This window comes from Schistocerca cancellata, chromosome 3 (genome assembly GCF_023864275.1).
Source record: "Schistocerca cancellata isolate TAMUIC-IGC-003103 chromosome 3, iqSchCanc2.1, whole genome shotgun sequence".
Lineage (NCBI taxonomy): Eukaryota > Metazoa > Arthropoda > Insecta > Orthoptera > Acrididae > Schistocerca > Schistocerca cancellata.
The window spans coordinates 251,148,126-251,173,895 of NC_064628.1; the positions used below are offsets into that span (position 1 = coordinate 251,148,126).

Here is a 25,770-nt window from a genome sequence, read left to right on the forward strand (position 1 = left end):
GAATGCACTGACACCCCAATTATGTCGGTGACGTCCCTTGTCATGGGTAGCGGGCTGCGCCCTGTGGGTCGCTCGCAGACGAAGACGAGGGTGACCTTCTCGGGCCCTCCGGAACTGTGTGATCCCCACGTGTACTCGCTGACCCCATGTCGTGCGTTTGGGCGCAGTCAGCGATACCAGATACCCTGTTGCAAAGCGGCAGTGATAGAGCCACCCCCACTCCCCGCCCCCCAGCGGTAGACTAGGACAGTGGCTGGTGATGTTTGGGTGGCTACAAGGCCACAAGGGCGCACCTCCACCTGACGGATCATAGGCATCACGCAGTCCGTCTGCAGAAGTCCATCGGAGAGTGGAAGCTGGCTCGGCACTAGCTTCCCACATGGGTGAGATTTCTCCCAAGACCTACAGCCTCCACGCCACTGATGCCTCCTACCGCAACTCGATCAGTTAATCAGTGGACATGTTACCGGCAGATATATATCGCTCAGTGGTAGCCATGGTTTCTCTGAAACTCAAAGGCCCTTCATTCTCTTCGGTTCAAGATGCAGGCAGCATGGTGGCACGACTGATTTCTGTAAGTCTCTATACTCGTTTACTTGCACGCTTATAGCTGCACTTCTGGAGCAGTCCTACTGGAGGGGAACGAGTAGGTTAGCCATATACTTGTCCTGTCAGTTTTTCCAAGCTCACTCCGACACGAGCACCGGTTACTAGGCAGGACCACACTTGCAACGTATGAGTTTCTCGGAAGCACGCAAGTGCTCTGAGTTATAAAACGTTACTTCACTCTTCGTCACATTGTATTGCTGCATTTGTGATTCCAGGCGCCTCGGCCGTAAACAGTGTCGCAACCCCGTCTGGCCAGACTGGAGTGTTTTGAAGTCATGTCAACAGTACTACCCAGTGTCTAACGTGATTAGCACATCGCCGGAACTGGCCTCTACAGCCTGGCTGCGGCTCGATTTAAAGTTCAAAAATTTACAATCAGCACGCCTAACTTTTTTGGGGTACAACAATTTTATCCGGTGAGCTTAACTGTCTCACAATTGGTTGAGATTCTGTCTATTGTATGTAGTCTCGTGCTGTTAATATTATTCGGTAAAGTCAACAGAGATCCCGGCCAGGCCGTCAGCCGTCGTGTTTACAGCAAGAAAAGAAAGAGCCGGAGAAAGCAACAGCGTTACCATCCGGTATTTTAGCTACTGGAGCACTGTAGCTCACCGAATGTTTTGCAGAAATCCTTGATTACCTTTTCTATGTTCGATATCATACAGTGTCAATTTATCAACATTTTAGCGTGTTTTAATACGTCAGTCGCTTAATAAAGTATTATTTCTATGAGTTTCTTTACTTCAGCTTTTCCGAAAAATCTAATTTGTCCTTCTCAGCTATGTTTGACCTTCAATAAAGTTTATTTGTTTACGCTAGCACTTTTTAAAATGAAATCTTACAGACAAAATCATTTTTGTAGGAAATTCTTTCCTGGCCTTGTAGTCCAGTATGTGGAGCAAAAGCTGGGGAGTTTTCACACAAACGTTCGTTCCTTATATTGTTCATATTTATAGCAGGATGGTTGCTTTATGCCGGCCGCGGTGGCCGTGCGGTTCTAGGCGCTTCAGTCCGGAACCCCGCGATTGCTACGGTCGCAGGTTCGAATCCTGCCTGGGCCATGGATGTGTGTGATGTCCTTAGGTTAGTTAGGTTTAAGTAGTTCTAAGTTCTAGGGGACTGATGACCTCAGTTGTTCAGTCCCATAGTGCTCAGAGCCATTTGAACCATTTTTGGTTGCTTTATGTCCGTTTTTTTTTCATATTAGGCCGCAAATGAAGTGTGAATGGGTAGAAGTACAGATATTTTTATGTATGTACACGCATCAGTATGTTGATTGTTTTTCCTCTGCGTCGAACAGTCTTCTCACAAACGCGTTAAGAACCTTACATGATATTTTCTGCTTGGCTGTACATAGATAGCTAAGTTAACGACGCAGAGCAGTAAAAACTGCCCGTTTTCCATCCACAGCTGGATATACACATATCAAAAAAAGCTATGCATCACCTCGGTTCAGAGAGTTCCGGAACCTGTACAGAAAATTGGAATAGAGATCAACATAAACATCATTTCCGCCCTTTTTATTGCTCATGGAAACCACACATAGCATGTTGTACCACCATAAAGCGAGATCTTCAGAGGTGGTGGTCCAGACTGCTCTACACAACGGTACCTCTAATACCCAGTAGCACGTCCTCTTGCATTGATGCATGCCTGCATTCGTCGTGGCATACTATCCACAAGTTCCTCAAAGCACTGTTGGTCCAGACTGTTCCATTCCTCAACGGCGATTCGGCGTAGATCCCTCAGAGTGATTGGTGGGTCACGTCCATAAAGAGACCTTTTCAATCCATCCCAGACATGTTCGATAGCGTGATGTCTGTAGATCATGCTGGCTACTCTAGTCGAGCGATGTCGTTATCCTGATTGAAGTCATTCACAAGATGTGCACGATGGGGGCGTGAATTGTCGTCCATGAAGACGAATGCCACTCCAATATTCTGCCGATACGGTTGCACTACCGGTCGGAGGATGGTATACACGTATCGTACAGCCGTTACGGCGCCTTCCGTAACCACCAGCGGCGTACGTCAGCCCCACATAATGCCAACACAAAACAGCAGGGAATCTCCACCTTGCTGCACTCGCTGGACAGTGTGTCTAAGGCGTTCAGCCTGACCGGGTTGTCTGCAAACATGTCTCCGACAATGGTCTGGTTGAAGGCATATGCGACGCTCATCGGTGAAGAGAACGTGATACCAATCCTGAGCGGTCAATTCCGCATGTTGTTGGGCCCATCTGCACCGTGCTGCATGGTGTTTTGGTTGCAAAGATGGACCTAGCCATGGACGTTGGGAGTGAAGTTGCACGTCATGCAGCCTATTGCGCACAGTTTGAGTCGTAACACGACGTCTTGTGGCTGCACGAAAAGCATTATTCAACATGGTGGCGTTGTGGCCGAGCCATAATCCGCAGGTAGCGGCCATCCACTGCGGTAGTAGCCCTTCGGCGGCCTGAGCAACACATATCATCGACAGTACCTGTCTTTCTGTATCTCCTCCATGTCCGAACAACATCGCTTTGGTTCACTCTGAGATACTTGGACACTTCCCTTGTTGAGATCCCTTCCTGACACAGAGTAACAATACGGACGCGATCGAACTGCGGTATTGACCCTCTAGACATGATTGAACTACAGTCAACACGAGCCGTGTACCTCCTTCCTGGTGGAATGACTGGAACTGATCGGCTGTCGAATCCCCCTACGTCTAATAGGGGCTGCTCATGCATGGTTGTTTACATCTTTGGGCGGGTTTAGTGACATCTCTGAACAGTGAAAGGAATTGTGTCTGTGATGCAATATCGACAGTCAACGTCTATGTTCAGGATTTCTGGGAACAGGGGTGATGCAAAACTTTTGTTGATGTGTGTATGACCTGCTGCTACAGGTAAACTTAACATTGATGTCTTCCTTATGCCGCATGTATTTGGACGTACTATCCAATCTAAAAATATAAAACTTGTAATAACAACAAACATTAATCAGAAGATATGGTAAAACTGATCTAATGTTATTCAGTACACTATCCTCGGTCATCAATAGCAGTGTCTGTACTTACACCCCTCATGTGTACTTGTCACTACCACATGTGTTATTGTTTATGTTTGTTTCTTTATTCATGTTACTCACATTGTCCAAGTCTTCTCAGATCATGATGGGGAGAGACAAGACAGAATGATAAGCACGGTGCACACACAAGTTCTGTTCTGTTCAAATAGCACCAATGAGATGGCTAACGTTATGCCCCTAACTGAATTGTTCATCATCGACAGTCACATATGCTCTCACTTCTTGAGATCGAGTGGCGAATCTTGTAGTTTACTCCAGCACATCAGTGCATTGACCTGGAGATCACTCCACCACTAGGATTCGAATCTACTAACTCCGATATCTAGCGACACTGCACAAACGTACGTTAATGAGCTCGGCTACTGGTAAAGTGATTTATACAGCATTATCAAGAACTTCACTGACAAACTTTCAGACGCCGCGCGGGATTAGCCGAGCAGTCTAAGGCGCTGCAGTCATAGACTGTGCGGCTGATCTCGGCGGAGGTTCGAGTCCTCCCTCGGGCTTGGGTGTGTGTGTTTCTCCTTAGGGTAATTTAGGTTAAGTAGTATGTAAGCTTACGGACTGATGACCTTAGCAGTTACGTCCCATAAGATTCCACACACATTTTTTTAACAAACTTTCAGATGTTTTTTAGGGAAGCCCTCTGACTATGTTGGATATTAGTGATTCACGGTCTCTGGCGGTTCTTCGCAGTGTTATTGTATTTCGTTCGTTTTCTTACCCCCATTTATCTTATCAGAGGCAACCAATTCATAGTACTCTTTCTTCTGAGGGCTGTTGCTCTGCGTTGTGTGTTGCACATTTCTGTTATTGCACATTACAAGCTTTTTCACTGTTATGAAGATATTTTCACAGAAACAAGAGTGATTGCTGCTACAAACCGATTAAATGGCTCTGAGCACTATGCGACTTAACTTCTGAGGTCATCAGTCCCCTAGAACTTAGAACTAATTAAACCTAACTAACCTAAGGACATCACACACATCCATGCCCGAGGCAGGATTCGAACCTGCAACCGTAGCGGTCGCTCGGCTCCAGACTGTAGTGCCTAGAACCGCACGACCACTACGGCCGGCAAACCGATTAAATCATAACTACATTATTACTCTGTGACTGTTCACTCTGTGACACGGTATCGCTGAACAACCTCTCAAAGATTGTTGCTGGAGTTTTAGTCTACAGTGTGTAATGGTTCGATAAACTCCATACATTGGTACTACTGTCAAAAATTCTTCAGGAATTCGCTTCACCACGTGGACATCATTTTCAAATAAATAATTAGATCTGAAAGTGACATAATACGAAATACAGTAATGGGACAGATGCGCTGTCTACTAATAAATAACGAATGGTAAAAGTTGCTCAAAATGAACGTAAAATCCTATTTTCTCAACTCATTCGACGCCAGATAAGCCATCAGGCTGACTAGCTCCGTAGTAATACTCTTTTGTCAGCTCTGACTGAGATCCTGTTGACAACCGTTCCGTCACAAAATGGAAAGCTGCTCCCTATTCTCCCGCAGTTATCATTCCCGGATTTTGGCAGGTGTCTCTTTCATAACAACTGAAGTTCTGTAAAATGCAGGGCTCCTCGTGTATTTACGTTTTTGACGAAGACAGAAATATGAAAGTTCCGGCATTGGGATCGCACTTACTCTCGACATGTTCCATAAATCACGTTTCAGGTATTAATTTATATATGAATGCATGGTGTCTGTTTTCCGAAAGGACAGACACCACGCATTCGTATATAATTGATGCTCCTAACTGGGCAATGGAACCATCTTCTTCAGTGCGGATACACAAATATGTCCGACCTCCTGTAGGAATCTCAAAGTAGCGAACACGAAGGAAATGGACAGGGACTGCGGATAGGTAGCACTGGATGGGAGTGTGGGTGGGCCATGTGGCGTGCCGAGGTAGTCTGCGCAGCTGCGATAGCGCTGTGGCTCAGAGGTTACCACACCTGCCTAGCAAGCAGGAGATCCTGCGTTCGAATACGCCGGCACGGTAGCTCAGCGTGTTTGCCCAGAGAGGCGCTAGCCCTCTTAATAAAAAGCTGAGTAAAGGAAAGAACGATCAACTTGAACGGATGTCCTGTGACGTCCGCCCAACCAAACGCCCCGAACGATACCGAACAAAATGAAAAAAAAAAAAAATCCTGCTGCGCTACACATTTTCATTCGTCGGTGCTGATTCCGCACAATGTCCCGATGCAGCTGACACCAGTGATTCCTTTCCTTTCTTTCCCTCTCCACCTTCAATTTACATAAAATATCAGTTTTCAAGTTCCTATTCTAACAGTGAGTCAGAAGTAGAATTACCCGAATTCCATGTGCCAAAGATGCTGAAGAAATTTTTCATAGCTGGCTAAGGGCAATGACACCTGAACGACTCGGTTGGGAGCCTTCAGTAACGGGACTATCGTTCGCTGAAGCCTAAAGATGGTGTGGCAGGTTTTCCGACCGGTGCACTCACTGTACATCCTGTGCAGTTTACCAGCTCCACATATGTCGATCGCCATATACTTTGAGGGAGACATTCATTTTACTGAGATCTGCTGCGAAAAATGTAAAACGTTAAGCCCCACGCAGAATAACTGATGAATCTGAGGCTGTTCAACACAGTGTCTCCTGTCACATGAATAGAATTACAAAAGCTGAGAGTTCTATTCGGAATGGCAACAATTCTCATTCCGATATAAGAATGGACTCGTGGTCAGAAGGTCACCATCCAGTCATCCAAATTTAGACTTTCTCGTTATGACTGATAAATGGTGTGCTTCCGGGTATGCGGCTCAGTTTGAAGCTCAGTTCGAGTCCAGAGAGCGAGTACACATACTCCTAGCTAACAGCAAATCTTACGTCTGCCACAGACGGCCCCCGCCAGGCAGACTACACTCAAGACACCCCTGTGTACCATATACATACACAAGCACTTGCAGGTGCAACCAAGAGGAAAACAATTTTTCAAAACAAACATAATCTGCTAGAGACTAATGTGAACCTTTTCCTGCAGAGGTCGCCTCACAGATACTGGGAAAGTTGGAGTACTCCGGCGGCCTCCACCGGCTTTATAAGTCCAGCGCAGTAGCAGTACAGCCGTTTCCCCGCCAAGCTAGGTCCAGCTCCAACGGACCTCACCGATGCTCTTGATGAATGGTCGTCTACAAGTTATTTGTTTTCGTGTGTATATAGTGATTGTTCGAGAAGTGTAGTTCAGTTTTCAATAAAGAATATTATACTGAGTGTTCTACAATACTGAGTATTCTAAAGCAAAACCCGCAGCATCTGAAGAAGTTCAGTGCGTAGGCAGTCGAAAAACTGTGCAAAAGTGGAAACTATGGTTCGGCTGTATACCTGGAAGCACATAATTAATCAAATTTACACTTATCGAGATTTCCTTAAAATCTTCAACGCGAAGCTACGACGGTTCCTTCGAAAGATGATCTGAGCGATGCGCTCTGCCATCTTTCTGCTACTAAGCTTCTGCTTAAGCTCCAGCCACGACGACAGCAACTAAGACAGAATTGTAATTCATTTCATTCCTATCAAGATCATAAATGTTCTGACAAATAACATATGAATTTAAAATGAAAGGCCGGCCGCGGTGGTCTAGCGGTTCTGGCGCTGCAGTCCGGAACCGCGGGACTGCTACGGTTGCAGGTTCGAATCCTGCCTCGGGCATGGGTGTGTGTGATGTCCTTAGGTTAGTTAGGTTTAAGTAGTTCTAAGTTCTAGGGGACTTATGACCTAAGATGTTGAGTCCCATAGTGCTCAGAGCCATTTGAACCATTAAAATGAAAAAATCTCTTTGTTGTGGGTTGAAACTTCAGTGTGAAGTAACTTTCACCTCTTATTGAAAAACTTTAACTTTTAGGTTGGGTTCGCGACTGCAGAACTTACTGAAAGACAGCCATCTGCCCTATTTAATCGAGTTTGTCGTAGGAAATTGAGTACCGTACACCACGTGGGTCGCTAGAATTTATAAAATCTGGGATACTGTGCCCGCATCTCGTGGTCGTGCGGTAGCGTTCTCGCTTCCCACGCCCGGGTTCCCGGGTTCGATTCCCGGCAGGGTCAGGGATTTTCTCTGCCTCGTGATGGCTGGGTGTTGTGTGCTGTCCTTAGGTTAGTTAGGTTTAAGTAGTTCTAAGTTCTAGGGGACTTATGACCACAGCAGTTGAGTCCCATAGTGCTCAGAGCCATTTGAACCATTTGGGATACTGTATTGAGCATTACATCTGCAAGAAAAATATTGTAGAGAGATGGTATAATTTTAGTCAGAATCTGACAGAATTCTGACTTGGATAGTGAGCATATGTATAGTGTGATATTTATCTACTGTCACTGTGTGGTGCATGTATTGCTAATTTTAGTTAGTTGTCACTGAGAACAAACGCTGTCAGTGCTGCCTCAGTAGGTCAGGCTAGTGGATGAACTAGTCGGTACTCAACTAGCCGCCAAAATATATGTAATGCAACTGTGACAGGTTTGTAATAAACACTCAATGACTTGGTGATACCTGCTACGACAATTAGCAGACTTTTCCAACTTATATTGTAGCGTGGTGGCTTGGGTTGACAGCATAAAAGGGCGAAATTGACTGAGTTCAGCTTAATATTTGAACACTTTTTCATTTATTACTTGTAATAACTTGAGTCAAGATCAGTACAAAAGTGCAAATTTACTCAAACACACTAATTGTCCTAATAACTGAAATCATACTGGGATCAGCAATAATGTTTTAAACACTCTGACTCAATAAAATTCTACTGCGTTTAGTCACAAGAAATAAGGCATAACATTAACGGCCAGTAGAACAAATATTCCCAATTTTTACTCAGATTTAGAAATTAAAAATGAAATATTAACAAAAATGCTCTCTAACAGAATTTCTTAAAACGACAATCACTAGTTTGATTTAAAATCCAATAAAATTTCAGTTTAACTATGTTTTACAAAAATGCACGTGCTCATTATAACAATTTCAAAGAGATCTACATCTACATACATACTCCACAATCCACCATACGGTGCGCGGCGGGGGGTACCTCGTACCACAACTAGCATCTTCTCTCCTTGTTCCACTCCCAAACAGAACGAGGTAAAAATGACTGCCTATATGCCTCTGTACGAGCCCTAATCTCCCTTATCTTATCTTTGTGGTCTTTCCGTGAAATGTAAGTTGGTGGCAGTAAAATTGTACTGCAGTCAGCCTCAAATGCTGGTTCTCTAAATTTCCTCAGTAGCGATTCACGAAAATAACGCCTCCTTTCCTCTAGAGACTCCCACCCGAGTTCCTGAAGCATTTCCGTAACACTCGCGTGATGATCAAACCTACCAGTAACAAATCTAGGAGCCCGCCTCTGAATTGCTTCTATGTCCTCCCTCAGTCCGACCTGATAGGGATCCCAAACGCTCGAGCAGTACTCAAGAATAGGTCTCCTTTACAGATGAACCACATCTTCCCAAAATTCTACCAATGAACCGAAGAGGACCATCCGCCTTCCCCACAACTGCCATTACATGCGTGTCCCACTTCATATCGCTCTGAAATGTTACGCCCAAATATTTAATCGACGTGACTGTGTCAAGCGCTACACTACTAATGGAGTATTCAAACATTACAGGATTCGTTTTCCTATTCATCTGCATTAATTTACATTTATCTATATTTAGAGTTAGCTGCCATTCTTTACACCAATCACAAATCCTGTCCAAGTCATCTTGACTTATGACCTAAGATGTTGAGTGCCATAGTGCTCAGAGCCATTTGAACCATTTATTTTTGAACCAAGTCATCTTGTATCCTGTTACAGTCACTCAACGACGACACCTTCTCGTACACCACAGCATCATCAGCAAACAGCTGCACATTGCTATCCACCCTATCCAAAAGATCGTTTATGTAGCTAGAAAACAACAGCGGACCTACCACACTTCCCTGGGGCACTCCAGATGATACCCTCACCTCCGATGAACACTCACCATCGAGGACAACGGGGTTCTATTACTTAAGAAGTCTACGAGCCACTCACATACTTGGGAACCAATCCCATATGCTCGTACCTTAGTTAGGAGTCTGCAGTGGGGCACCGAATCAAACGCTTTCCAGAAGTCAAGGAATATGGCATCCGTCTGATACCCTTCATCCATGGTTCGCAAGATATCATGTGAAAAAAGGGCGAGTTGCGTTTCGCAGGAGCGATGCTTTCTAAAGCTGTGCTGATGCATGGACAGCACTTCTCTGTCTCAAGGCAATTCATTATATACGAAATGTTCGAGAATCCTGCAACAAACCGATGTTAAGGATATTGGTCTGTAATTTTGAGGATCCGTTCTTCTACCCTTCTTATATACAGGCGTTGTTGTGGCGTAGCAAGAGCCACGCCACTCGGAGGTAGCCGAAAGGCACGCGATGTTACAAATGGCGCCTTGCTAAGTCGTAGCCATTAACTTAGCTGAAGGCTATTCTAACTGTCTCTCGGCAAATGAGAGGAAGGCTGCGTACGTCTAGTCGCTAGCAATGTCGTCCGTACAACTGGGGCGAGTGCTAGTCCGTCTTTCTAGACCTGCCATGTGGTGGCGCTAGGTCTGCAAGTACTGATGGCGGCGACACGCGGGTCCGACATGTACTAATGGACCGCGGCCGATTTAAGCTACCACCTAGCAAGTGTGGTGTCTGGCGGTGACACCACAGGCGTCACCTGCGCTTTTTTCCAGTCGCTCGGAACTTTACGTTGGGCAACAGTTTCGCGATAAATGCAAGCTAAGTAAGGAGCCAATGCAGTAGAGTACTCTCTGTAAAACCGAATTGGAGTCCCATCAGGACCTGGCGATTTATTTATTTTCAACCCATTCGGCTGCTTCCCAACCCCATGGATGTCTATCACTATGTCCCCCATACGTGAATCTGTACGAGACTCAAACGGCGGTATGGCTGTACGATCCTCCTGCGTGAAAGATTTCTCAAATGCTAAATTTAAAATTTCAGCTTTCGTTTTGCTGTCTTCCGTTGGCAGGCCAGACTGATCAGTGAGTGACTGGATGGAAGCCTTCGACCCGCTTACCGATTTTACGTAAGACCAGAATTTCCTTGGGTTTTCAGCAAGATCTTTTCCTAAGGTATGACGGTGGTAGTGGTTGAATGCTTCGCGCATCGCTCTTTTTACAACAGCACAAATCTCTACTAACTTTTGCCTGTCCTCATTCTCCCGATCTTTCTTGTACCACGAGTGCAACTGCCTTTGTTTCCTGAGCATTCTCCGAATAGCGCTGTTGAACCACGGTGGGTCTTTTCCGTCCGTAACCCACTTTTTCGGCACATACTTTTCCAATACGTGATATACAATGTGTTTAAAATTTGCCCATAATTCTTCCACATTCATCGTACCGGAAGTAAATGAAGTCGATTCATTTACTAAGTGGGATGCTAACAACTTTTTATCTGCTGTTTCTAGTAAGAATACTCTCCTAGCCTTCTTGACCGACTTTTTAACTTTCGTAACCATAGTCGTAATGACAACATCATGATCACTAATCCCTGTCTCAACACTGACGTCGACCAGAGTGGCCGAGCGGTTCTAGGCGCTACAGTCAGGAACCGCGCGGCCGCTACGGTCGCAGGTTCGAATCCTGCCTCGGGCATGGATGTGTGTGATGTCCTTAGGTTAGTTAGGTTTAAGTAGCTCTAAGTTCTAGGGGACTGATGACCACAGCAGTTAAGTCCCATAGTGCTCAGAGCCATTTGAACCATTTTTTCAACACTGACACCGTCGATGAGGTCTGGTCTGTTCGTGGCTACCAGATCTAAAATATTACCATTACGCGTTGGCTGCCGATTTAGCTGCTCAAGACAGTTTTCGGTATCAAATCTAAATTTACATGGAATCGTGAAGAGAGCGGTAACTTCAGTCGGTCCGATCCCAAGTGCTCGTTTTATCATATCGTGTTTTTCAGAGTATGAATGTCAGCTCGTACGAATGTAAGGAAATGTGACAGACTGCCCTGAAAGAACTCACTATCACAAAAAGGAAACCATGGCTTCTTAGCACAGCCTGATAGTAGAGTATCATCTACAAGTCTAACAAGACAGTCGTGCATCAACAACGCATTCATACAAAGCCTGTAACTGTAAAATAACTTTAAAATGCAATGGGCAGTCAGATTCATAGCAACAGTATAACTTAAACTAATCAAACAACTGCCTACTAACAACGTACACTGATACATCGTCAGTCCCTATACAGAATTAGGCGAACACAATCAATTACCAAACCTGTGAAGTTTTAAATAGACGCTGTCGGTGCACAATCTGTGACTGGCAACTGTAAAAAGGCGATATAACTACAACAAAATCACAGTACCCGTTTTTATTTGAAGCAAACACGTGTCACAGCCGAATTCACTCCGTGCGTCCCACTTGATTAGCTACACTATAATCGAAGAAGTAACTTCAGCCCACCGCCTCACGTAGTCGACAATACAGCAAGGACGCTATCGTCCAGTGCGTGCGCGCCCTTTAACAAACCACGTTCAAAACTTGGGGCAATGGCCCTCCAGGGCGAGCGAGTGACTGCCTTTTCTCGGATCTCCGTGCACTGACTGACCGACCACTTCCGTGTCAGCACTGCGGCCAGATAAACGCTTCCCTAACCAGAGAGAGCGAGCCTCAAGGCGCCAGGAAGTATAGCCAACCTGTGACTTAAACCTGACAGTGTCAACTTGGGCAATAGTGTTCAACATGGTACAGTCGATGAGTGACTTACTGAACAAATGACAAGGCATGGATTGCTATTGTCGCTTCCTACTTGTTGATCGTCTTCTGAACATCTATCGATACGACACGGAGGTTTTAGAGCTTGAGGAACTGCCCCTTGTTCAGGCATCTGAATGGCCAAACTTCAATAAGAAATCTGGCCATATAATGTGTGGAATGTGCATACCTTCTTCGAAAAATATTGGTTACCACGCATTTACGCATGTCCAGCCCTGACCTGGATGTTTACTTCGCTTGCCACCGACCAAACTTTTTTTTTTTTTTTTTCTTTTAGTCATAAGTCTCTTGACTGGTTTGACGCCGCCCACCACGAATTCCTCTCTTGTGCCAAGCACTTCATCACAGAGAAGAACTTACAACCCACGTCCTCAGTTATTTGTCGGATGTATTTCCATTCCAATCTCTGCCTTCCTCTACAGTTTTTACTCTCTACAGCTCCCTCTAGTATCATGGAAGTCATTCCCTCATTCCTATCATCCTGTTCCTTCCCCTTATCAGTATTTTCCACATGTTCCTTTCCTCTTACATTCTGCGGATGACCTCCTCATTCCTTACCTTATCAGTCCTTCTACTTTTCAACATTCTTCTGCAGCCCCACGGCTCAAATGCTTCCATTCTCTTCTGTTCCGGTTTTCCCATAAACCATGTTTCACTATCATACAATGCTGTGTTCCAAACGCACATTCTCAAAAGTTCCCTCCTGATATTAAGGCCTATATTTGATAATAGATTTATCTTTGCCAGGAATGCCCTTTTCGCCAGTGCTAGCCTGATTTTGATGTCCCCCTTGCTCTGTCCGTCATGGGTCATTTTGCTGCCTAGGCAGCAGAAGTCCTTAACTTCATCTACTTCGTGATCACAAATCCTGATGGTAAGTTACTCGGTGTTCTCATTTCTGCTACTTCTCGTTACCATCTTCTCTGACTTACTTTCAGTTCATATTCTGAGCTCATTATAAAGTTCATTCCATTCAAGACGTCTTGTAATTCTACTTCAATTTCAATGAGAACAGCAATGCCATCAGCGAATCTTATCAGCGACATCCTTTCACCTTCATTTTTAATTCTACTCCAGACCCTTCCTTTTATTTCCGTCATTGCTTCTCGGATGTACAGGTTGAACAGTAGGGACGAAAGACCTGGTCCCCGTCTTACATGCTTTTTAATGCTAACATTACGTTCTTGGTCTTCCACTCTAACTGTTGCCTCTTGGCTCTTGCACATACTTTACATTACGCGTCTTTCTCTGTAGCTTACCCCAATTTTCTCAGAATTTCGAAAATCTTACACTATTTGACACTGTCGAACGCTTTCTCCAAGTCAAGGACCCCAATGGACGTAGCATGATTTCTCTTTAGTCTTGCTTCCATTATCAACTGCAATATCAAAACTGCCTCACTGGTGTCTTTACCTTTTCTAATGCCAAACTGATCATCATCTAACACATCCTCAAATTATTTTTTCATTATTGTGTATATTATTCTAGTCAGCAACTTGGATACATGCGCTGTTAAGCTGACTGCGCGGTAATTCTCGCACCCTGTCCGTTCTGGCAACCTTCGGAATTGTGTGGATGATGCATGATGCTTTATTCAGTCAGATGGTATATCGCCAGACTCATACAGTCTGCGCCCCAAGGTGAATAGCCGTTTCGTTGTCACTTTCCCCAATGATTTAGAAATTCTGATGGAATCTTATCCATCCCATCCACCCTATTTGATCCCAATGCTTCCAAAACTCATTTAAATTCTGATTGTAATACTGGATCCCCTATCTCCTCTACATCGACTTCTGTTTCTCCTTCTATCAGATCATCAGCCAAATACTCACGCTCATGGAAGAGACTTTCAGTTTATTCTTTCCACCTGTACGTTCTCCCCTTCGCATTTAACAGCGGAATTCTCCCATTGCACTCTTAATGTTACCACCCTTGCCTTTAATTTCAGAGAATAATGTTTATTTTTCTATATGCTAAGTCCGTCCTTCCGACAATCATTTCATTTTCCATTTTTTCACATTTTTCATGCAGCGGCTTCGCCTTAGCTTCCTGCACTTCTTATTTACTATACCTACATGAGTTGTATCTTTGTATTTCTCAAGTTTCCTGAACATCTATGTGCTTCTTTCTTTCGTCGATCAGCTGAAGTATTTCTTCTGTTACCCATGCTTTCTTCACCATTACCTTCCTTGTACCTACGTTTTTTCCGAATTCTGTGATTTCCCTTTCTAGAGATGTCCATTCCTCTTCAATTTAACTGTCTACTGAGCTATGCCATATCGCAGTATCTATAACCTTGAAGAACTTCAAGCGTATCTCTTCTTTCCTTACTACTTCCGTATCCCACCTCAGTGCACATTGATTCTTACTGACTAGTCACTTAAACTTCAGCCTACCCTTTATCACCAGTAAATTGTGAGCTGAATCTATATATACTCCTGGGTATGCCTTACAATCCAGTATCTGATTTCGGAATCTCTGCCTGACCATGATGTAACCTAATTGAAATCTTCCCTTACCTTCAGGACTTTTACAACTGTATTTCCTCCTCTTGTGATTTATGAACAGATTATTCGCTATTAGTAGCTGAAATTTATTGCAGATCTCATTTACTCTATCCTATCTCTCATTCCTAGTACCAAGCATTTGCTCCTGTAACACTTCCTTCTACTTCTTCCCCTGCAACCCCGTTCCGGTCTTCCGTGACTATTAGATTTTCATTTCCCTTTAGGCACTTAATTGTTCGTTCAGTATCTTCATATTCTTTCTATCTCTTCATATCTAGCTTGCGACATCACCATGTATCCTGAGATAATGTTGACGTCGTTGGTTCGCTGTCGATTCTGATGAGAATAACCCTCTCACTGAACTGTTCTCAGTAACTCATTCTCTGTCCTACATTCCTATTCATAACGAATCCTACTCTCGTTATACCATTTTATGCTGCTGTTGATATTATCCTGTACTCATGTGACCAGAAATCCTTGTCTTCTTTCCATTTCATTTCACTGACCCCCACTATACCTAGATCGAGTCTTAGCATTTCCCTATCAAATTTTCTAGCTTACCTAACACGTTCAAGCTTCTGACATTCAGCTCCGGAACAGAACGTTATCTTTTCGCTAGTTATTCAATCTTTTTCTCAGTCATCTCCCCTTTTCCAGTCCCCTCTCGGAGTTAACTGCGGAACTACACTCCTGGAAATTGAAATAAGAACACCGTGAATTCATTGTCCCAGGAAGGGGAAACTTTATTGACACATTCCTGGGGTCAGATACATCACATGATCACACTGACAGAACCACAGGCACATAGACACAGGCAACAGAGCATGCACAATGTCGGCACTAGTACAGTGTATATCCACCTTTCGCAGCAATGCAGGCTGCTATTCGCCCATGGAGACGATCGTAGAGATGCTGGATGTAGTCCTGTGGAACGGCTTGCCATGCCATTTCCACCTGGCGCCTCAGTTGGACCAGCGTTCGTGCTGGACGTGCAGACCGCGTGAGACGACGCTTCATCCAGTCCCAAACATGCTCAATGGGGACAGATCCGGAGATCTTGCTGGCCAGGGTAGTTGACTTACGCCTTCTAGAGCACGTTGGGTGGCACGGGATACATGCGGACGTGCATTGTCCTGTTGGAACAGCAAGTTCCCTTGCCGGTCTAGGAATGGTAGAACGATGGGTTCGATGACGGTTTGGATGTACCGTGCACTATTCAGTGTCCCCTCGACGATCACCAGTGGTGTACGGCCAGTGTAGGAGATCGCTCCCCACACCATGATGCCGGGTGTTGGCCCTGTGTGCCTCGGTCGAAACACGCATACGACCATCATTGGCACCAAGGCAGAAGCGACTCTCATCGCTGAAGACGACACGTCTCCATTCGTCCCTCCATTCACGCCTGTCGCGACACCACTGGAGGCGGGCTGCACGATGTTGGGGCGTGAGCAGAAGACGGCCTAACGGTGGGCGGGACCGTAGCCCAGCTTCATGGAGACGGTTGCGAATGGTCCTCGCCGATACCCCAGGAGCAACAGTGTCCCTAATTTGCTGGGAAGTGGCGGTGCGGTCCCCTACGGCACTGCGTAGGATCCTACGGTCTTGGCGTGCATCCGTGCGTCGCTGCGGTCCGGTCCCAGGTCGACGGGCACGTGCACCTTCCGCCGACCACTGGCGACAACATCGATGTACTGTAGAGACCTCACGCCCCACGTGTTGAGCAATTCGGCGGTACGTCCACCCGGCCTCCCGCATGCCCACTATACGCCCTCGCTCAAAGTCCGTCAACTGCACATACGGTTCACGTCCACGCTGTCGCGGCGTGCTACCAGTGTTAAAGACTGCGATGGAGCTCCGTATGCCACGGCAAACTGGCTGACACTGACAGCGGCGGTGACAAATGCTGCGCAGCTAGCGCCATTCGACGGCCAACACCGCGGTTCCTGGTGTGTCCGCTGTGCCGTGCGTGTGATCATTGCTTGTACAGCCCTCTCGCAGTGTCCGGAGCAAGTATGGTGGGTCTGACACACCGGTGTCAATGTGTTCTTTTTTCCATTTCCAGGAGTGTAATTCGGAATCTTTTGCCAGCGGAGAGATCCTCGTGACACTTTTTCAATTACAGGCCACATGTCCTGTAGGTACACATTATGTGTCTTTAATGCAATGGTTTCCATTGCCTAATGCTTCCTCATGCCGTTGATCTTTACTGATTCTTGCCCAAGGGTAAGAAAGTGCCCTGAACCTCTGTCTGCTCCTCCTCCCTCTTGACAACATCGTTGGCTGAATGAGAGTGACTTCTTATGCCGGAAGTATTCGTCTGCCATTGCTGATGAGTTTTGTTCAGAATTTAAGCAGTGTCATGGTTAGATTGCGGAACCGAAGACGTTTTGATTGCTTATCAAAGATGCTACATTTAGACCACGGGTGCTTTGTAGATTGACTCAAAATGCAATCCACGGTCTCTTGGATAGTGTGGCAATTTTCGGAAACATTAAGAAGCAAAGACAGCGTCAGAAAATAACTAGGAGGTGCATTCAAGTTATAAGGCCTCCGATTTTTTTTCTCCGGACTGGAAAGAGATAGAAACAGGCGCAGTGTTTTAAAATGAGGCCGCGTTCATTGTCAATACGTCCCAGAGATGGCAGCACCGTACGGCAGATGGAATTTTTCCGCCAGCTGCGAGAATGAGAACTGTTTTAAATACTTAAAATGACGACGTTTTCCTTACTTGAACAGCGTGCAATCATTCGCTTTCTGAATTTGCGTGGTGTGAAACCAACTGAAATTCATCGACAGTTGAAGGAGACATGTGGTGATGGAGTTATGGATGTGTCGAAAGTGCGTGCGTGGATGCGACAGTTTAATGATGGCAGAAAATCGTGTGACAACAAACCGAAACAACCTCGGGCTTGCACAAGCCGGTCTGACGACATGATCGAGAAAGTGGAGAGAATTGTTTTGGCGGATCGCCGAATGACTGTTGAACAGATCGCCTCCAGAGTTGGCATTTCTGTGGGTTCTGTGCACAAAATCCTGCATGACTACCTGAAAATTCGAAATGTGTCATCCAGGTGGGTGCCACGAATGCTGACGGACGACCACATGGCTGCCCGTGTGGCATGTTGCCAAGCAATGTTGACGCACAACGACAGCATGAATGGGACATTATTTTCGTCGGTTGTGACGATGGATGAGACGTGGATGCCATTTTTCAATCCAGAAACAAAGCGCCAGTCAGCTCAATGGAAGCACACAGATTCACCGCCACAAAAAAATTTCGGGTAACCGCCAGTGCTGAAAAAATGATGGTGTCCATGTTCTGGGACAGCGAGGGCGTAATCCTTACCCATTGCGTTCCAAAGGGCACTACGGTAACAGGTTCATCCTACGAAAATGTTTTGAAGAAAAAATTCCTTCCTGCACTGCAACAAAAATGTCCGGGAAGGGCTGCGCGTGTGCTGTTTCACCAAGACAACGCACCCGCACATCGAGCTAACTTTACGCAACAGTTTATTTGTGATAACAACTTTGAAGTGATTCCTCATGCTCCCTACTCACCTGACCTGACTCCTAGTGACTTTTGGCTTTTTCCAACAATGAAAGACACTCTCCGTGGCCGCACATTCACCAGCCGTGCTGCTATCCTCAGCGATTTTCCAGTGGTCAAAACAGACTCCTAAAGAAGCCTTCGCCGCTGCCATAGAATCATGGCGTCAGCGTTGTGAAAAATGTGTACGTCTGCAGGGCGATTACGTCGAGAAGTAACGCCAGTTTCATCGATTTCGGGTGAGTAGTTAATTAGAAAACAAATCGGAGGCCTTAGAACATGAATGCACCTCGTACTTTAATTTAAGATTAAGTACATGTCTCAAACAATATTTGTCACCATCTGTAGGGTTCAAGACGTTGAAACATAATTATACACAAGGGGTAAGACGCAAAACGGTGATTCGGTTGCTGGATCGTTATAACTTGTAATTAATATTCCTGAGTTGTTAGTTAATGATTTGTTGATGAAAGTATGCCTTTTTAATTACTGCAGCGGTGAATTAGTTAAACCGTATTCGGTATCTCTCGGAAAACAGAGCAGAGCGATGTAATTCTTGTCAATGTTTTAACTGAAATATATCAGAGAAATATTCTGCGACTTGCTGAAAGTGAAGACTGAATGGTTCAAATGGCTCTGAGCACTATTGGACTTAACAGCTGTGGTCATCAGTCCCCTAGAACTTAGAACTACTTAACCCTAACTAACCTAAGGACATCACACATCCATGCCCGAGGCAGGATTCGAACCTGCGACCGGAGCAGTCGCGCGGTTCCGGACTGGGCGCCTAGAACCGCGAGACCACCGCGGCCGGCGTGAAGACTGGCACGGCTTGTACAGCGCAGTTTTATCTCTGCTACCATGTAAACTTTACATTTTTAGGATGAAGCTACAATATAACAGATCACTTCGGCCTCGTATTTTGTGCGTTTCCTGGTTACTATTTCAAAACTTTGACCATAAAATGCAAATCATTCGCACTACAGGAATCATATTGTGGTAAGAAAAAGAGTTATGAGACTAAGTTCGCAGCAGTACACTCGCTCATTTTCTTAGTTTCTCTTTAGTTGCTATCTTCTTTTTTTTCTTAAACCTCTCGTAATAATTTATCAAAATGTTGTTGTTGTGGTCTTCAGTCTTGAGACTGGTTTGATGCAGCTCTCCATGCTACTCTATCCTGTGCAAGCTTCATCATCTCGCCATACCTACTGCAACCTACATCCTTCTGAATCTGTTTAGTGTATTCATCTCTTGGTCTCCCTCTACGATTTTTACCCTCCACACTGCCCTCCAATACTAAATTGGTGATCCATTGATGCCTCAGAACATGGTCTAGCGGTTCTGGCGCTGCACTCCGGAACCGCGGGACTGCTACGGTCTCAGGTTCGAATCCTGCCTCGGGCATGGGTGTGTGTGATGTCCTTAGGTTAGTTAGGTTTAAGTAGTTCTAAGTTCTAGGGGACTTATGACCTAATATGTTGAGTCCCATAGTGCTCAGAGCCATTTGAACCTTTTTTTTTTTTATCCTCAGAACATGTCCTACCAACCGATCCCTTCTTCTAGTCAAGTTGTGCCACAAACTTCTCTTCTCCCCAATCCTATTCAGTACTTCCTCATTAGTTACGTGATCTACCCATCTAGACTTCAGCATTCTTCTGTAGCACCACATTTTGAAAGCTTCTATTCTCTTCTTGTCCAAACTAGTTATCGTCCATGTTTCACTTCCATACATGGCTACACTCCATACAAATACTTTCAGAAACGACTTCCTGACACTTAAATCTATACTCGATGTTAACAAATTTCTCTTCTTCAGAAACGCTTTCCTTGCCATTGCCAGTCTAAATTTGATGTCCTCTCTACTTCGACCATCATTAGTTATTTTGCTCCCCAAATAGCAAAACTCCTTTACTACTTTAAGTGTCTCATTTCCTAATCTAATTCCCTCAGCATCACCCGACTTAACATATCATTTATTATTTAGTTCTGTTTTCTTTCTTTGTTCATTTACTTTTCAAAATATCATTGCAGATCACTAAGAGGCCATACCATATGAGAGACACTTATCAGTAATCGGCGGTCACCAAACGATGAAATTTTTGAAGTAGACACCTCTGGTGTGCGTACTGTAAGACCTTCGGTACACACACCATCAGATTATTTGACTTGTCGCTCTAACGAAGTAGGCAAGTGTCAGCAATATGTCTCGTGGTCTCATCGTGGCGTGTTTATCTTCTGCCGTTAGATCAGACTATGGAAATGCCACTTGCACGCTTAGAGTATCAGATTGACGGTGACCAACTTTAAACAGAACTTGATTAATTTTCACACACATTTATTAAAATAATAAAAAGCATAGAAATTACTTAACTTGATTCTGGATGCTGTTTACAATTGACAATCTGAAGTTCCTTTGGTCTTGGTACGTTAATCTTATTCTCAAATATCTCTGATACTTGACAAAGTGTGTATTCATTTATCTTCATGGCTATGTACAGGAATACGGTAATCTTATTAGGCAGACTGAAACTTGATTACGGACTAATGCAGACTAATGCAGACTAGCGCAGACTGGCTAATCGGAGGTCTGAACACACGTTATAATACCTCGAATGTTCAGGTATCACTGCGCGAGAATGATCCGCGAGGAGAAAAGGTTCTACGTTAGCAGCAATCTCATTGGCTGCATTACATATTAATACGCGGATCGGCGGTAGCAGAATTTGGTCCATCTCTAAGACAGCGCCATCTCGTAGTGCGGAGACAGACGAGCGCTGCACCTGCGCTGTTGTGCTTAGCGGGGCGCGATCTATTGGGAAAATTGTATACTCGTTGACTATGCGGAACTATGTACACAACACCATAACACACGACCATTTGTGTTACACCAACATTTAAAATATAGATATGGAGCCGTGCCGACTCCAGTGACATGGCCAGTTTCACTAGGTTTGTCGGTTGAGGATCCAGGGTCTGAACAAAATGGCTCTGAACGCTATGCAACTTAACTTCTGAGGTCATCAGTCGCCTAGAACTTAGAACTAATTAAACCTAACTAACCTAAGGACATCACACACATCCATGCCCGTGGCAGGATTCAAACCTGCCACCGTAGCGGTCACTCGGTTCCAGACTGTAGCGCCTAGAACCGAACGGACACTCCAGCAGGGATGGTGTGAACAATCTGATGAAGGTGGTCTTACAGATTCTCGACTGGATTTCAGTCCGGGGAGTTTGGTGGCCAGTGGGGTACTGTAAACATATCCTGGTTCTCTTCAAATCACACTTGTACACTGCGATCTGGGTGACACGTTGCATTTTCCTGCTGGTAGATGCCATCGTGCCAAGGAAAATCAAGCTGCATTTAGGAGTGGATATGTTCCTCAAGGACTGATGAGAACTGACGCCTTCCTGAATGACAAGATCACTCAGGGAATGCCCTCTCGCCTGGACCCTTCCAACGGTTGTTGCACAACGTTTACTTTCAGATACTTCACGACGTGTCCATCAATGGCCATCTGTCCGATATATCATAAAAGGTGAATAATCCGAAAACGCGACATGTCGCCAATCAGTGGGCGTCCAGTTGCTGTACTGCCGTGAAAATTCCAACCTCCGTCGCCGATGAACGGCAGTCAGCATCGGTACGTGAACTGGGCGATTGCTCTGCAGATCCGTATGCTTAACGATCAATGAGGAGACACTACTGGTAGCCCTTTGGTTCATATGGCCAATCAGCTGCTCAAAAGTTGCACGTCAAAGTTTTAAAATTTACCCGTTTCGGAAATGCTTTCATCCTTGACCCGAAAGCCAATGATGATGTCCTTTTGAACGTCAAATAAATCGCTCCGTTTCCACATTACGACACAGGCTGCACTGTTTTCCGCTTCCCCTCCCCCTCCAACGTGTCACGCTTTGTATATCCTCCACTGCTAGTACAGCCACCCACCATCAGTGAGTGGTTATCACACGTTGACGTCTAATATAGATGATTGTCTCACTAATGTGACTGGTCGGTGTATCATTAACCAAAACGTGTTGTTTCCCCAAAAAGAAGGCATGTTACCATGATACATTCATCTTCAGATACAACAGGAGGCGCCAGCTGTTGCTATGTTTTTCGGAGTATGACTGAATCCTTCTATTGTATTTACATGTCTCGCTTTATTTGCTGATGATTTCGGCACTACAGTGCACCATCTTCAGGCCCTTTACGGTAAACCGGATAATCAGGCATATAACAGTTTTTTGTTTTGGGTCATCAGTCTTTTAACTGACTAATTCTTTTGATTAATTCTTCTTCTCCTGCTCTTGTGCCAACCTCCAGCACCCTACGCCCACACTTATTTGCTCGATATATTGCAGTCTCTCTCTTCCCCTACCGTTTTACCCTCTACAGGTCTCTCAAGTGCCACATAAGATAGCCCCTGATATCTTAACACATCCATTCATCCTGTCCCCCTCTTTTGGTCATTGTTTTCCACATATTTCCTCTCGGATTCTATTGTTATCAGTCCATTTAATTTTCAGCATTCTTATATTACACCACATTTCCAACGTTTCGATTCTCTTCTTTTCCAGTATGCAAAAGTCACACGACCGACCGCGGTACAGTTCCGTACTACAAATGTACATTTCCAGAATTTTCTTCCTCAATGTTTGATACTAGTAAACTTCTTGGCCAGGAAAACTAGGCATAACAGGATAACAAGCATAATAGACCTCGGTAGAGGACACACTCACATCAGTGTCCGCTACGATGAATGCCTTCGTTTCTGCTTACGTAATTGCCAGAGCCACGACATCAACAATACCTACGCCCTCTATCTAAGTGTCTTGTGGCGAGTACCAGCTGGATTACCAGGTTCGTCACGGAGTGACCAGAAGATGGTGCTTGTAGGAACGAAATCGATAACAAATATTCAGACAATACCGTCAAATAAAGACGAAGCAATCGTTCCGACACATGCAGTGCAATAGGACATTACGTACACTCTATGCATCAAATAAATTCAATAAAGCACGGTATTCACTCTGGCCTTACTAAAAAGCACAGAGAAACATTTCAGTTACCACATGTTCTGAAGAACAATACATCAGTCATCACTAAACATGCATTCAACGCATCAGTTGAAATATGTAAGCCCACCAGTCAAAAGAACCAATGTGCAATTACAAAATAATGTTAAATTTAAACTTTATTTAAACCAGAGAAATATTACTTGAACTCTTTAAGTAGAATGCAGTTAACGTGGGCTAGTTATGTAAAAAGATGTACAGAATAAATTTATACACAAAGCCCACAAGACTTACCTATAGCAGCAAGCATTAAAATTAATCCTGGGAACAAAAACAAGTTACTCAAGACCAGCACAAAAAAATCCATAAATTAAAAACTAGGCTCAAAATCGATGGGCAGGAATGATTCTGGAATAGACATACATAAACCTTTAATGACGTTGGAATGACTCTTTAAATAAAATCGGGATTATGTCAGACCTGCGGCACAGCGGACAACTCTGAATAATCATTCATACAGTCTACACACTAAGGTGGTCACCAAACAAGTCAAGTAGCACCGATGACAACAGCTCAGTAATCCCATCTGCACGTGCATTCTTTAGCCGCAAATAGTAAACCAAGATTGAGAACCATCTTGCACCGCATCAGAACTATGTCCATCTCGGGAATGTAAATTGATAGAATAGTGACACACATTTGTTCACAATGTTGTTCAAATGCGGCAGTTGCTTATTACGTTCATGCCCTACATGACTGCCAGCAGTACTCCTTGGATGGCCACCATGCAGTTATCGGTGGTGGACTGAGAACGAGCTCAAAATCAGCGCCGTTAAGTCGGCGCGGTGGAGACCCCGAAGTCAAAAAATCGTTCAAATGGCTCTGAGCACTATGGGACTTAACATCTATAGTCATCAGTCCCCTAGAACTTAGAACTACTTAAACCTAACTTAACCTAAGGACATCACACAACAGCCAGTCATCACGAGGCAGGGAAAATCCTTGACCCCGCCGGAAATCGAACCCGGGAACCAGGGCGCAGGAAGCGAGAGCGCTACCGTATGACCACGAGCTGCGGACCCCCCGAAGTCCTTCCGGTGGAACGCCAGAGAGACGGTTACTTTTCTACACGGGCGAAGATATAACATGGCGCTTTCATTAGCAAATCGAAGCACCTAGCGTGTAACTTACGCATTTATAAAAAAGGCAAGTAACAAAAGAATCCGAATGCCCAAATTTTATTTCACACTAGCTGTTATCCAGCTACGTATTGCTGTGACTGAGTCAGGTTAAATGGAAAAGAAAGATAAGAGGAAGCACACGTTTCCAAATTGTGTGGGAATTGGATTACGTCTCTGTCCGTCCCTTCCTCGCCCTCTCTTCGTTATATACAATTTCGAAGCCATCAGTGACGAGGAGATTAATTTTACATTTATATGTGTGGCAGCAGTAGGTATATAAAAACTCACGTGTATTGCAGTGCAACGTTGTGTCAAAACTTCATAGCAATTGTTGAAGAACTTTCGCACATTTACGATTCTGAATAAACGAAAGTTTAGATTTATATAAATAAAAATGTAAAATTTGAGTAGAATCAACATTTTACATTCTTATTTATAGAGATTTAAATGTTCGTTAATTCAAAATTGTATACCTCCGAAAGTCCTTCGACGATTGGTTTGAAAAAGTGAGACAGCGCTGTATTCGAATAAGCATTTTTTTATACCTACAGCAGTGCCATATGATACATAAATGTGTCTATTAAACATACTGGTATTACATGTTATATATATATATATATATATATATATATATATATATATATATATATATATGTGTGTGTGTGTGTGTGTGTGTGTGTGTGTGTGTGTGTGTGTGTGTGTGCGTGTGTGTGTGTGTGTGTGTGTGTGTGAGTGAGTGGCGTCCCAGTAGATAAATAAGAAAATTCACTTGTTCAAACGAAACTTCGTGTCAATTTTGAAAGCAATCGGCGAAAAACTTTCGGAGACATACAGTTTTACAAACTAACATTTATATTTATTTATAGAGGTAATGTCTTCTTGGGGATTTAGATGTCTCTCTCTCTCTCGGTATCTCTGTCTCTCTCTGTGAGCACTACAACATTACTAATGATCAGAACACTAGATTTGTAGGGAATGGCGCAAGCTAGTGGTCTACTGAAAGCCAGCCTCCCCCTCACTTATCGACCTTAATGACAGTGAAAAATTAAACCGCGTC

General features: G+C 44.5%; 1 protein-coding gene across 1 annotated transcript in view; it reads left to right on the forward strand.

Moving 5' to 3' along the window:
• LOC126176246 (uncharacterized) overlaps positions 1-25,770 on the forward strand; it is an 88,688-nt gene that overhangs the window by 23,239 nt on the left and 39,679 nt on the right. The gene's annotated exons all lie outside the window — the stretch shown is intronic.